General features: G+C 42.2%; 2 pseudogenes; both read right to left on the bottom strand.

Annotated features, from left to right (window-relative positions):
• Nucleotides 1-3332: 3332 nt before the first annotated feature.
• Nucleotides 3333-5091, bottom strand: LOC108528234 (X-ray repair cross-complementing protein 6-like; annotated as a pseudogene).
• A 950-nt stretch (nt 5092-6041) lies between these two features.
• Nucleotides 6042-6979, bottom strand: LOC108528233 (60S acidic ribosomal protein P0 pseudogene; annotated as a pseudogene).
• Nucleotides 6980-13705: the final 6726 nt, after the last annotated feature.

Below are 13705 nucleotides of genomic sequence, written 5' to 3'. Positions count from 1 at the left end.
TTCTACTATAAAGACACATGCACACGTATGTTAATTGCAGCACTGTTCGCAATAGCAAAGACTTGGAACCAACCCAAATGTCCATCAATGATAGACTGGATAAAGAAAATATGGCACATATACACTATGGAATACTTTGCAGCCATCAAAAAGGATGAGTTCATATTCTTTGCAGGGACATGGATAAAGCTGAAAACATCATTCTCAGCAAACTAACACACGAACAGAAAACCAAACACTGCATAGTCTGACTCATAAGTGGGAATCGAACAATGAGAACACATGGACACAGGGAGGGGAACATAATACACTGGGGCCTGTCGGAGTTTGGGGGAGTAGGGGAGGGATAGTATTAGGAGAAATACCTAATGTAGATGACGGGTTGATGGTTGCAGCAAACCACCATGGAACATGTATATCTATGTAACAAACCTGCATGCTCTGCACCTATATCCCAGGACTTAAAGTATAATAATAAAAAGGAATAAATTTTCATATAACCTTATTAAATTCATTATAATATCCTCATACTATAAGGGAGGAACACAAAAGAAATATGACTCCATTTCACTCCATTTCTAACTACAGTTCTAAGATAACCATTTTATCAAAGGTAATCTTCCTTCCTAGTATTAAATTATGAAAGGGATATCATTTTGCGTCATAAAACTGGTCATGCTTTACAAGTTCCTTCCATTCTTCTTTTCTCCTACCTAGAGAAGCTTTTGAAAATAAATGAGCTGAAACATATTACTCATCTCTCTTGTCTCTATGAGTCTTTCGTATCTAATGTTAACTCTCGTCCCTGAGGAGTTGGATGTTCCTCCTCAATCAGATTTGATAAAACAGCAAGAGGTTTCCAAGAAAATACCAAAAAACCTAATTTCAGCAAAAAGAAAAAATTTGGCCTCCAGTTTTCCAGATGTCGGTAGATTCTATCCAATACAGATATCATGTAAAATTTAATTTTAGATCCTTTGAGTTCTTCAAAAGAAGATATTTAACAAACTGTGGGAGCTGATGACACTTTTAATTATTTACAATGTAATTTTCTCAGTAAAATGAGCCATGCTTCAAAAGGGAAAAGGGAAAATACCAACGATTTGCCAGGCACTGTATCTTCTTTAATTTTCATAACCACTGTGAGGAGTGGAATTCTTATTAGTGGTCAAACGGGCTCACAGAAGTAGGTAACTTGGTCAAAATCACTTAGCCATTAAGCGGTGAAGTTGGAATTGGAACTCAGATGTATGTGACCCTCATTTTATTGCTGTTCCTCTACACGTGGAATTTTGGCATCTTCATTGCTATAGAAGAATGAAGTTAGCCACCACTCATTTTGTTGACAGATTGACTACGGCCTTCCTAGATGCGATCATTGAACTGATGGTATTAGTTATTTCTCCTCAGACTTACTGATTGATTGCCTTTGTGTGCAAAAAGCTCTGTGTTATAAGACAGAAACACTAAAGAATAGCAAACAAGATCTTTGCTTTCCAGGATATTCAAATCTAGTTGGAGGAAGAGAACATGTAAATAAAAACTATATACCACCAGGTACTAATTAATTAGCCAGAGACAACCTAATGTCTCTTCTATATTTTTCTAAAATAGTAACTACATATTGCAGGAGAATCTCCTCTAATTTCATCATCATTTCCTCAATTCTTCTTTTCAATGCACGTATATATTTAGACGTTTAATTGAATGATATTTATAAACACTTCTATATCCTATTTTTTATTGAATATTGTATTATGAGCACTCTTTTATGACATTATATTATTCCAATGTATAATTTTTAATGGCAGAATAATATTCATAGTATTTTAATTTATAATGTCTTCTGGACATTTAGGTTGTTTCTAATATTTTTAATTTTTTATAAATTATATCACATTGAACATCCTAGACCACAAATCTTTTCTCATGTCTCTACTTATTGACTTAGGATAAATTTATTCAGGAGGAATCAAGAATAAATTTCTGGAGATTCCTGATATATGTTGAGAGGACATAAGATAGAATGGAGATCCCTAAATAGATTTCGGGTGCACCACTTTGGGCACCACCACTTTGGGCACCAGGCCCTAGAGGCTAAAGTACCACATTATATCTCCAATTCATTCACCAGATGGTCTGTATTCTTTGCTTCCTTGATTTCTCTGAATAGAGCTTTCCATTCATTTGAAGGTGCACTTTGTGGTGGTGCCTGATGGCATTTTGCATTATATTTTATTTACTGCAAAATAAATTTTATTTAATGCAAAATGCCACCAGGCGCCACCAGAAAATGCCCCTTCAAATGAGTAGAAAGTCTCCTTTTGTGATTGGAGTATAGTTTGATAGAGTTAGAATTCTTTACTGTTTTCATATTAGCTACTTAGGATCTATATAATATTGCAACAGAAATATCAGAGTGTCTTGAGGCTGGCTGACTGGGGCCTGATATCTAGCATTCTAAGAAGGTGCAAGAGAAAGAAACTAGCATTGGATGAGACTCATGAGCATAAGCCCCTTCAAATTGAGAGAGATGTCTGCATTTGCAGTCAGACTTCTATCATCGGCCCTGATTCCTGACGTAACGAGTTGTGAGTTGTTATAATCGTGGAAGACAAATGGCTTGAGAGGATAACATGGATGATGTGATTTCAAGAGGAGTTCAGTATAAACTTTTGTGAAAAATCATTCTGATAAACTGATCTTAAGACATCACGCCATGCTCGATGGCTCATGCCTGTAATCCCAGAACTTTACAGCACTTTGGGAGGCTGAGGCGGGCAGGTTGCTTGAGCCCAGGAATTTGACACCAGCCTGGGCAACATGGCGAAACCCTATCTCTTAAAAAAATACAAAAAGTAGCCAGGCATGGTGGCTCATGCCTGGAGTCCCAGCTACCTGGGAGGCTGACAGGGGAGGATCACCTGAACCGGAGGAAGATCTGAGCCATGATTGTGCCACTGCACTCCAGCCTAGGACTCTCTCTCTCTAAAAAACAAACAAAAACAAACAAACAAACAAAAAAATCCCGACATCACATTGTTTACTCCCTTGATGCTGCTCGGAGTGACACTTGGCATCAGGAGGGCAGTATAGTCTCTCTTTTTTTTCTTACAGTACAATGTTAGGGCTCTACATTCAGGCAGTAGAGTAAGGAACAGCAAAGTGGGAGGGCTACACCATTGCCACGGCAAGAGAAAGCCTCATAAAGTCCCTCTGCTTCTGTCAGGCAGGCTCTTCCTAGCTCAGGAGACACCAGTTTTCACTGGCTGAGAACAAGGCCAGGCAGCCTGGCTACAATGTGGAAGCGCAGCTGGACTCGTGGCCTCTGGTCAGTTCTGGAAGTGATTGGTGAGGGCTTCCAGTGGCTCCTGCTTCTTCAGCCCATACCCCAGCAGGCCTCTTTCAGCATGGGAACAGTAAACTTGCCCAGTGTGCCATTGCTTATGTGGTTCTTCAGCTTCTCTTCTGAATACTCCACCTTGGGCCTTTTGCTTCTGAAACCTTCATTATTGTGTTTTATGTTGCTAACTTTCCCTTCATGATTGTAATCTGGTGGATAGAGAAGTTCCTTAAACTTATCCACCAGTGGGGAGCCCAGTTTTTTATTCATTGCTTCAACCTCAGGCAATGTCAGGTCCACTGCTTGCTCAGGCTCCATCAAATCGAAGGCCAAGGCCTCCAGGTTCCTGGAGTGCTGCTGCAGCACAGAGTTCTCAAAGCTGTCACTTCTATATTTGAATCGGAGCTTCTGAACAATAGCCTTCACCTTGTCCACCTGCTCTGGGGTTGCCATGACTTTTTTAGTGAAGGGCACCTTCCCTTTATTATCAGCATAGCATAAAAAGACCAGCTGGAAGCCTGCAGGAGTCACCTGAATTTTCTGATCATCCAACTCCTCTTCCTGTGGCACCAAAGCCACAAAACAAGGGGGGATGTTCCTGCAGAGTGTGTATCTGCACAATGCTGTGACCTCCTTCTCCAGACACTTGATGAGTAGAGCACTGAACAGGGTTGAACTCCCATTCATCAGCGACTCCTCGGAGTACACAAAGAAGGAGGGCCTTGGGTAATGATGCTTCTTCAGCTTTACCAAGGGCTTAAATCCATGAGAATCAAACCTGGTTCATCAAACTATTTTAGCTCTTCTGTTTCCTCTTTCTCCAGTATAATCTGATGCTTTCCATAGATCTGAGACCTCGTGGTATCTCTAGGTGGAAGCAAACTGCCTGTATTTACATTACATGTCCAGGTCTTAGTTTTCACTGATTCATCTATTTCTCGATAGAGTTTTATTGGAGGAGGCTTGAAAGCCTTCTGGATCAGATTATAAATGACCACAGAGAGCACTATATCTTTGTTGAACTTCAGCTTAAACCTACTGAGCGCTTACTTCCTGGTCTTCTTGGCTCAAAACTGCCTCAACAGATCTTCTGGCTTGCTGGATTCCTCAAAGTGAGCCCTGAGGTCCTCATCCTCTGCTATGCTGATGATATCTCTGTAAAACAAAGATATGTCAAAGCCTCCAGGTTTCTTCAGGTGCATCAAGTCAAGGAAGATGCCTGTATCTCAGTGATTATTGGCTTTGGTCCTGGCCCAGCTGGCTTTGACACTGTCATTGCCTTGGGGGTTGTCTTCCTTGGTGAACAACATGACTCCTCTTGTACAGTACATTGCTAAAGAGGTTGTTGGCACAGACTCACAACATTTCACTGAGTGAGTAGTCAGATCCATGCCCATCGGGTCCTGGAAATGTTTTTGTCCCTACTGCCCCTTAAACCGGTCAAGCTCTAGAATTCGTTTTGCACTTGGATTATCCAGTTCCTGGATGCTCATGTCAAAACGAGTCAACTCATCTTCACTCTGAGATTCACACATAGCTCTGGAGGCATCCACCAAAAAAATCAAACTATTCCTTCCTGAATATTTATAGTCTCCACTTGCTTCACATGATTCTCATGGGTTTCAAGCCCTTGGTAATGCTGAAGTGCTGTGGGTCTGTGCAACCTCTTTAGCGATGTCCAGTTCAAAATGTTCTTACTCTGCTTCTTGATCGCCTCCAGTTTTGTAATAAGACTTTCACCCTGACATGTTGCTTACTGCTCACTTTGGTGCAGGCCAGGGCAGAATGGCCTCTTAAGATTCTCTCTGCCAGTCTGGTCTCTGTCTCACTACATTATTTCAGAGACCCAAGAGTGCTCCAAAGGAATGTTCTGATATTGGTAGGAATACATATCATCAAATTGCTCTCTAGAAATGTGTAAATTTACAACTCAATCATAAGAGTACGTAATAGTGCTCCTTACAGTGTATCCTCACCAGCATGGAATAATATCTTTTAAAAATCTTTGATGTATTACTAGTTGTTTTTGTGGAGTGCTGTGGCTCAGGCTTTTTAAAGAATCCTAGGATAACACAAACATAATTCTGGTTAAAATTGATCAGCAAAGATGAGTGGTGTTGGCAATGACTCGTTTTGGCTGACAGTGGGGGAAATAAAAGATTTAGCAATGGGAAGAGAAAATAATAAGTTTGGTTTGAGCTAAGATAAATTTGGATTATCTGTGGGACATCCAAGAGGTGATATGTAATAGGTCATTGAGTAACTCTGTGTGGAGGTGTGAGATGTAAATAGAACATTCAAGTATTAATATATGGTAAGTGGATAAATCATAAATGTAGGTACAATAGTTCAAGAAGAATTCAGAATGGGAAAGCAGTTGAATATGAAATCTTGGGGAATATCAACATTTAAAGGGTTGCAAAAGAAGCATAAGCTAAAGGTACTTTTTTTTTTTTTTTTTTGAGAGATGGAGTCTTGCCCTGTTGCACAGGCTGGAGTGCAGTGGTGCAATCATAGTTCTCTGAAGCTTTGAATTCCTGGGCTGAAGCAATTCTCCCACATCAGCCTCTGGAGTACCGAAGACTACAGGCACAAGCCACCATGCCCAGAGGAAGGCACTTTTTTTTTTTCTTTTTAAAGAAGCCTTTATTTCCTTGTTTTGCGAATAAAGCTGGCTGAGTTGGTTGCTTTTTGGTGATTAGTCAAAGAGACCAAATCCCATATCCTTGTCCAACTCCTCCAACTCTTCATTGGCTTCAACCTTAGTTGGGGCTGCGGCAGCAGCAGGAGCAGTCATGGCAGCAGAGGCCACAGGGGCAGCAGCCACAAAGGCAGATGGATCAGCCAAGAAGGCCTTGACCTTTTCAGCAAGTGGGAAGGTGTAATCAATCTTCACAGACAAAGCCAGGACTCGTTTGTACCCACTGATGATAGAATGGGGTACTGATGCAACAGTTGGGTAGCCAATCTGCAGACAGACACTGGCAACATCGCACTCTCCAGGAAATGAGAATGCAGTTTCCTCTGTGACATCAAGCACTTCAGGGTTGTAGATGCTGCCATTGTGGAACATCTGCTGGATGACCAGCCCAAAGGGGAAGGGAGAGATGTTCAGTAGTGTGGCTTTGGTGGTTCCCACTTTGTCTCCAGTCTTAATCAGCTGCATATCACTCAGGATTTCAGTGGCACCCCTGGAGATTTTTGTGGTGATGCCTAAAACCTGGAGAAAGGAGGTCTTCTCAGGCCCCAGACCAGTGCTCTGGACTGGCACAGTGACTTCACATGGGGCAATGGCACCAGCATGGGCCACAGCTGGCACCTTGTTGGCCAGCAGCAGGTCCCTGATCTCAGTGAGGTCCTCCTTGGTGAACACAAAGCCCACATTCCCCTTAATATGATGCAACAGTTTCTCCAGTGCTGGGTTGTTTTCCAGGTGCCCTCAGATGGCCTTGCACATCATGATGTTCTTGACCATCAGCACCATGGCCTTCCTGCAGAGGGACATGCGGATCTGCTGCATCTGCTTGGAGTCCATACTGTCTGCTCCCACGATGAAACATTTCAGATAATCATCCAAAAGTTGGATGATTTTAAGGAAGTAGTTGACTTCCAGGTCACCCTGTCTTCCCTGGACATCACAGCAGTGCGTCAGGGATTGTCACACAGGGTTTAAAGACGATGTCACTTTCATGAGGACACCTGGTGAGAGGAGGCACTTTTTATGAATAGCCACAGAGGTAGAAAGATAACCCAGAGAGTACTGTCATTGAAGCAAAATAAAGAGACTTTCAGAAAGGAGAGAATAGCATGTCACAAAGAAAGAAAATTGATTAATTGTTAGTGATTGGGAAATGGTGATTTAATCTGTTTTGTGCTGCTATTACAAAATACCTGAGACTGGATAATTTAGAAGAAAAGAAATTTATTTTCTCACAGTTCTGGAGGCTAGAAAGTCCAAGATTAAGATGACGGCAGGTTGTGTTTTCTGGTGAGATCTGCATCCTCCAGAGGGTAGGAACGCTGTGTCCTCACATGGTGGAAGGCTAAAGAGCAAGCCAGCTGAGTGCTGCAGCTCTTTAAATAAGACTGTTTAAAGAAGACTCTTTAATAAAGGCCTTAATCCCATTCATGAGGGGACGAGCTCTCATGACCTTATCATCTCTAGAAAACTCCACTTCTTTGTACTATCACATTGCACTAAGTTTTAACATCTGAATTTTGGAGTGGACACATTCAAACTACAGTGGATAAAGTTTTAATAGCAATAATTAATGTTTAGCAACCAAGAAATACCCTCATTCTTCCCTGCTTGTTAATTTCTACCTTTCAGTTTCCCCAAGGAGTGGTACACATAGGAATATCAAATAATAACCAAATTGCAATTTTATTAAGGCCCGAGTCAATGTCAATAACACTCAGTGCAGCTTTGGTGGGGATAGGTGGACCTCTGGTTTAGGCTCAAGGCATAAATGAGATTTTCTACCCTGTGTTTCTATCCCTGTTCCCCACTGTGGGTCAAATCTGAAGCTTAGGATCTTACCTACCTGTGGTTTGCTGTATGATGAAAGGATGTCAAGGTAAGATCTGACAGAGCTTCTTGGGAGAAGGCCTGAGTCCACTTATTTATCACGCCACATGGAGTGGGAAACAGAGCTCAGAGAAAGACTATATGCCTGTGTGACCCCAAGAATCCTATCTTTTGGCCATTGAAGAACTCTGTCTCCTGGGCATGTGGGGAGGTTCTTGAAAAACTAGGAACAAAGGCTTTCTGCTGCATTTTGTCACTTTAATAGGAGGAAGCAGATGCCTTCTGTACTCTAGGAACTTCACATAAATACAGCTCGCACAATAGCACTTGAAAAATCACCATCTTCTAAGAATAGACCCCTTCACTCATGAGGACATATTCTAGAGCAGTGCCATTCAATAGAATTTTCTGTGATGATGAAGATGCTATTTAAATCTGTCCTGTCCAGTACTGTAGCCACTAACTATGTGTGATCACCGAACTTATGATTAGCGTGACTGAAGAACTAAATTTTAACTTTTACTTAAATTTAACTAACTTAAATTTAAATAGCCCCATGTGGATAGTGGTGATCCTATTATACAGTGAAGCTCTAGGTATTTCAGGGAATTGTGAAATCTGCTGATACTCTCATGATAGTCTTGTTTTCTCTTTTTAGCCTCTCCATCTTTATTTGATTGATTATTCCTGGTTATTCTAGGTCTGCTCTTAATTAATATTCATGTATAGCTGATACAACTTATGGAGCCTCAGGTTCTCAATCTATGAAATGGGAGTGCTAATAACCAGTGTTCTGCTGTGGAGATTAAATGACATAATTAAACCGTAAGTTCAAAATAGGAAAATAGCTTTCTCACTTAATTGCAAATTGTCAGGGTTTACCCAATGCCTGAACAACCATTGTATCTTGGAGGTAAATAACTTGTTTTTCATCTTACAGGCTCATAGTTGAAAGGAACTTACCTTGAGTCTCTAATGAGACTTTGGACTTTAGACTTTTGAGACGATGCTGGAATGAGTTAAGACTTTTGGGTCTGTTGGGAAAGGATGATTGTATTTCGCAATGTGAGAATAACATGAGTTTGCTGGGGCTGGGGGCAGGAGTGGAATGCTATGGTTTGGATATAATTTGTTTGTCCCCACCAAATTTCATGTTGAAATTTAATCCCCAGTATAGCGATGTTGGGAGGTGGGGCCTAGTGGGAACTATTTGGGTCACAGGAGTGGATCCTTCATGAATATATCAAATGCCCTTCCATTCTGGACTGGTGAGTTCTCACTATGTTAGTTCCCATGTGAACTGGTTGCTAAAACGATCTTTGCTCCTTCCTGCCCTGCCCTCCTTTCTTAGCGTGCAGCCTCTGCACACACCCGCTCCTCTTCGCCGTCCACCATGAGTGGAAGCAGCCTGAAGGTTTTACCAGATGCAGATGCCCAATATTGAACTTTCCAGCCATCCAGAATCATAAACCAAATAAACCTTCTTTTTCTTTATAAATTACCCAACCTCCAGTATTCCTTTATAGCAAAACAAAACAGACTAAGACAGTCAGTTTTCTGCATTGATTTTTGTGATTCAGGGTTCCACCCCTATAGTGGCATCAATAAATCACTATTCCCAAGTTAAGGCCAATCCCCATGAGCACTGGGGATTGGGGATGTGCAAATAGTGAGTGGTGTGATGGTGAGGTGCAACCACGATCTTTTTTTGTTTTTGTTTTTGAGATGGAGTCTTACTCCATGACCCAGGCTGGGGTGCAGTGGCATGATCTCAACTCACTGCAACCTCAGCTTCCCGGGTTCAAGCAATTCTTGTGCCTCAGCCTCTTAAATAGCTGGGGATAGGGGTGTGCCACCATGTCTGGCTAATTTTTGTATTTTTATTAGAGATGAGGCTTTGCCATGTTGGCCGGACTGGTCTCTAACTCTTGACCTCAAGTGATCCACCTGACTGGGCCTCCCAAAGTGCTGGGATTACAGGCAAGAACTACTGCACCCGGCGCCATGTTCAACTGAGGGGAGAGATGGGGAGGCAACCTCATTACTGTATTCACATGATAAAGCTCCCGTAGAAACTCAGAGTCAACTAAGTCAATTCTAGTTTTCATTCTACCAATAGGCCTCCAGTCTCTGGCTTCCTGAAGGGTAGGAGTGATATATACAAAGACGTTTTCTTTCAAGTGGGTGAAAAAACTCCACCTGTCCCTCAAAACGTGGAGAACCTCTGTAAGGTTATGGGGCTGAAGACTGATGCCATCTACTTATCAGAGCTGCCCCAGGTATGAAAGGAGTAGAAGACTTCTTCAGGGTGGGGCATTAATGAATTTTTAGAAATAAAGAAATAATTGATTAGTAATGGTTCTATTCAATAGGCACTGTTTACTAACACCACAATCCTACATATTCCTAAAGCTGAGGATGAACACAAGTTAATTACTTTGAGACTCTGATTTAGACAAAATTTGAAGCAAATCAGTGATGAAAGAAATCCTGCTAGCTCAGCAGTCCTCCTGTGGTACTTGTGTGTGTGTGTGTGTGTATGTGTGTGTATGCGTGTGTATATGTATGTGTGTGTATGTGTGTGTATACGTGTGTGTGTTTTCACTGTCCCCTTGGTGGGACTACCTTGACATCTGAGAGCTAAATCCTTTTAGCATGGCTAAATGATAGGTTCCTGGATGAGTCCAGTGGCCTTGTTCAAAACTGGTTTCTTTGTTTCATTGGCCTATAATGATGTTCCTGGAGAATACAATGAAGTCTCTGAAGGATTCTTTTGCCTTGAGAAATAAACTTATTCACATATTCCAGCTCCATTTAGACCTGGAACAGACTTTAGAAAGGATCCAAATCATTTCCTCTCCCATGGAGCTGATGGTTATAGGGATTATTAGTGAAACATTCAGGGCCAGACCCCAGGGTTCTTGCCACACAGTAGTCAGTCTTCAGTGACTTGAGGATTGAGTTTCCCCTTTCTGTTTTCTTTTCCCCTTTGCTTTTTCCTGTTTATTCAAACATGATGTCTTCATTATAGAAAAATTGGAATGTTTAGAGAAGTGTTAAGAAAAAAAGATAAGTAAGAGGAGGGGAGAAAAATGGGAAAAAATGAGGAGAGGGAGGAGAAGGAAAGGAGGAGGAAGAGAAGGAGAGAGAGATAAGGAAGGAGGAGGAAGAGAAGGGAAAGAGAAAGATGAAGGAGGAGGAGGATGAGGGAGAGGTGGTGGTAAGGGTGATGGAGGAGGAGGAGGAGGAAGACAAAGAGGGTTGGAAATTTCCTGGTGTTTCTTAGCAGTTGTGTTACAAAGAAAAAATATTTCCCTTGTGAATCCAAAGGAGGCGGGGGCAATGGTTTCTCCTGATTCTCCTTGCTGGCATGAGATTTGACACACTTGTAGGGGTGTCCCACATGGAGGGACTATGCATAAATCTGTGTAGTGCTGTGGTAGAACGTACCATCCCAAGACGCATGGGTTAAAGGCCCTAGGACAGGCCAGCAGGAGGACCCTACTCTGTGCTGGTGCTGTCATGAGTACGGGCCTTTGGTGCTAGGATTAGAGGCAGGTTGCATGGCTGCCTGTGGCCAGCTTGGGACACCCTTATGTTCTCATGCCTCCAAGCGGTCAGGGCAAAATAAGCAGGTCTTGACAGGCAGATTTGCTCACTCAAGTAAGTCACCATGTAGAAAGTTCCCTGGAAGCAGAGGAGTTACCTGAGGAGTAGGCTCGGGTTCTGTTCTTAAGTGTGCTGGTGCCTGGAATACCTGGGACAACACGTTTGGTTGGTGTCTAACGTCTAATGCTCTCTTCTCTACTTGTGATGATCACCTACTAGTGGGAACAGATTTGCACAAAACCACCCACAGTTTCAAATAGCCTCCCTCTTGCCCAGGTTTTTGCAAGCTGGCCATGACATAGAGGAAGACTAGCCAGCTCCAACACTCAATCTGTCTTTGATCTTGGACCCAACGTCTCAGGGTTCTAGTTAGCTGAATAAAGCATTCACACACTTAACGACAACTGTCTGCTTACACACCTCACTTTTCTGCTACGCCTCTCTGTTGTTTATTATGAATGGTTATTCCCTTAGTTGTGAAAAGTAGGATTTATCTCCGCCATTCCTCAAGGTAAACAACTGGGAGATTCACTCCTCAGGGCACTCTCAGTTCCCCCACCATCCTCATCTGCTTACCAGACTCAAGATGCACTGATCTGCTTTCATATCCTCAACACCAGACTCCTTTCTGCCTCTGAGCCTTTGCACATGCTGTTCCCTCTTCCCAGAAGGAGTGCTCTCTGTATCCCTCTTCTGTGCATTCTAATCTCTTGCTGCAGTGTAAGAATTAATTACTTTCAGGAAAGTCTTCACCCACATTCTCAGACTTGGCCAGGTCTTCATTTGCATACCTCTGTTGGTTAGCTTTGTATCACTTCTCACTGAGAAGGAAGTAAATGAATATTGTTAATTGTTTGTTTGTGTCAGATATTTTCAACAGTAGTGCCTTTGCAGCACAGATCTGCCTGTTTTCCTCTCTCTGATGCCCAGTGCTTAGCCCTGGGACTAGCAGGTACTCACAGTCACTGGGTGGAGGTACCAAGGTAGGAGAGCAGGAGGTAGCCACAGCTCTCTGATCCTCCTCCAGGACACATCAGTAGGCCTGCTCTACCTTGGCAGAAACCATATAACTATGCTATGTGCAAAATTAGCACCCATTCAGTTACTTTGGAGAAACTAGGTGTCTCTCTAGAGAGGAATTTTTTAAAACCTTTTTTTTTTTTTTTTTTAGATGGAGTCTTGCTCTGTCACCCAGGCTGGAGTACAGTGGCATGATCTCAGTTCACTGCAACCTCTGCCTCCTGGGTTCAAGCAATTCTCCTGACTCAGCCTCCCAAGTAGCTGGGGTTACAGGCATGTGCCATCACACCTGGCTAATTTTTGTATTTTTAGTAGCGATGAGGTTTCACCATGTTGGTCAACCTGGTCTCGAACTCCTGACATCGTGATTCACCCGCCTCAGCCTCCCGAAGTGCTTGGATTACAGGTATGAGCCACTGTGCCTGGCCTTAAAACCTCTTAATGCCTAGATTATGTAGCTGAAGAAAACTGTACTTAACACAAAAGAAGGATGTCCAGCCTTGTGTTCATTAAGTCTCTTTTTTCTTACAATAATTCTAATGCCTTACTTTGAGTAACAGAGTTGAGCTTGTTTCTAAAACTATTTTATGAAAATTAGTTTATTTTATTTACATAAATATAAGTCTTTCACAACTGTCATCTGAATCACAGAAAGCAATGCTGCTTTTATTGACCAGAAAAATCTTAAAGGGAGAAGGCAGGGGTGGAAAGACTGGAGAGTTGGCAAGGGGCTTATGCTGTGGTAGCTTCCACCAGAACCTCGGGATGTCCCTTTGGTTCTCTCAACCGTATCTGAACTGACACTGGACTCTGGAGAAGTTGTGCCAAGAATATGTTCATTCTTAGTTGAATATGCAGGGAATGTGCTTTTGCCAAGATGTTCTCTGTTACAGAGGTCAGACTGTACATTCTCAATGTTATTCATGTGAATAGCAACAGTAGATACTGTTACTGGGCACTTCACAATGATTATTTCACTTAATCTTCAGTACAGCTCTGAGAGGGAAGTGGTATTATCCCAATTTTCCATGTGAGGAAACTGAAACAAAACAAAGCTAGATAATTTGCCCAAAGATCCATGGTTAGTAAGCAGTAGAGGCAGGATCCGAACCCAGGTCTTAAATCCTCTAAACTTGCAAGCTCCTCTCCTGGCCTCACAGCTTCTCACTGGATCCTCTTTTTTTTTTTTTTTTTTTTTTTTTTTT

Source organism: Rhinopithecus bieti, unplaced genomic scaffold, assembly GCF_001698545.2.
Source record: "Rhinopithecus bieti isolate Rb0 unplaced genomic scaffold, ASM169854v2 scaffold_1673, whole genome shotgun sequence".
NCBI lineage: Eukaryota > Metazoa > Chordata > Mammalia > Primates > Cercopithecidae > Rhinopithecus > Rhinopithecus bieti.
The sequence above is the reverse complement of the archived record's forward strand: the minus strand, read 5'-3'. Positions and strand labels throughout refer to the sequence as shown.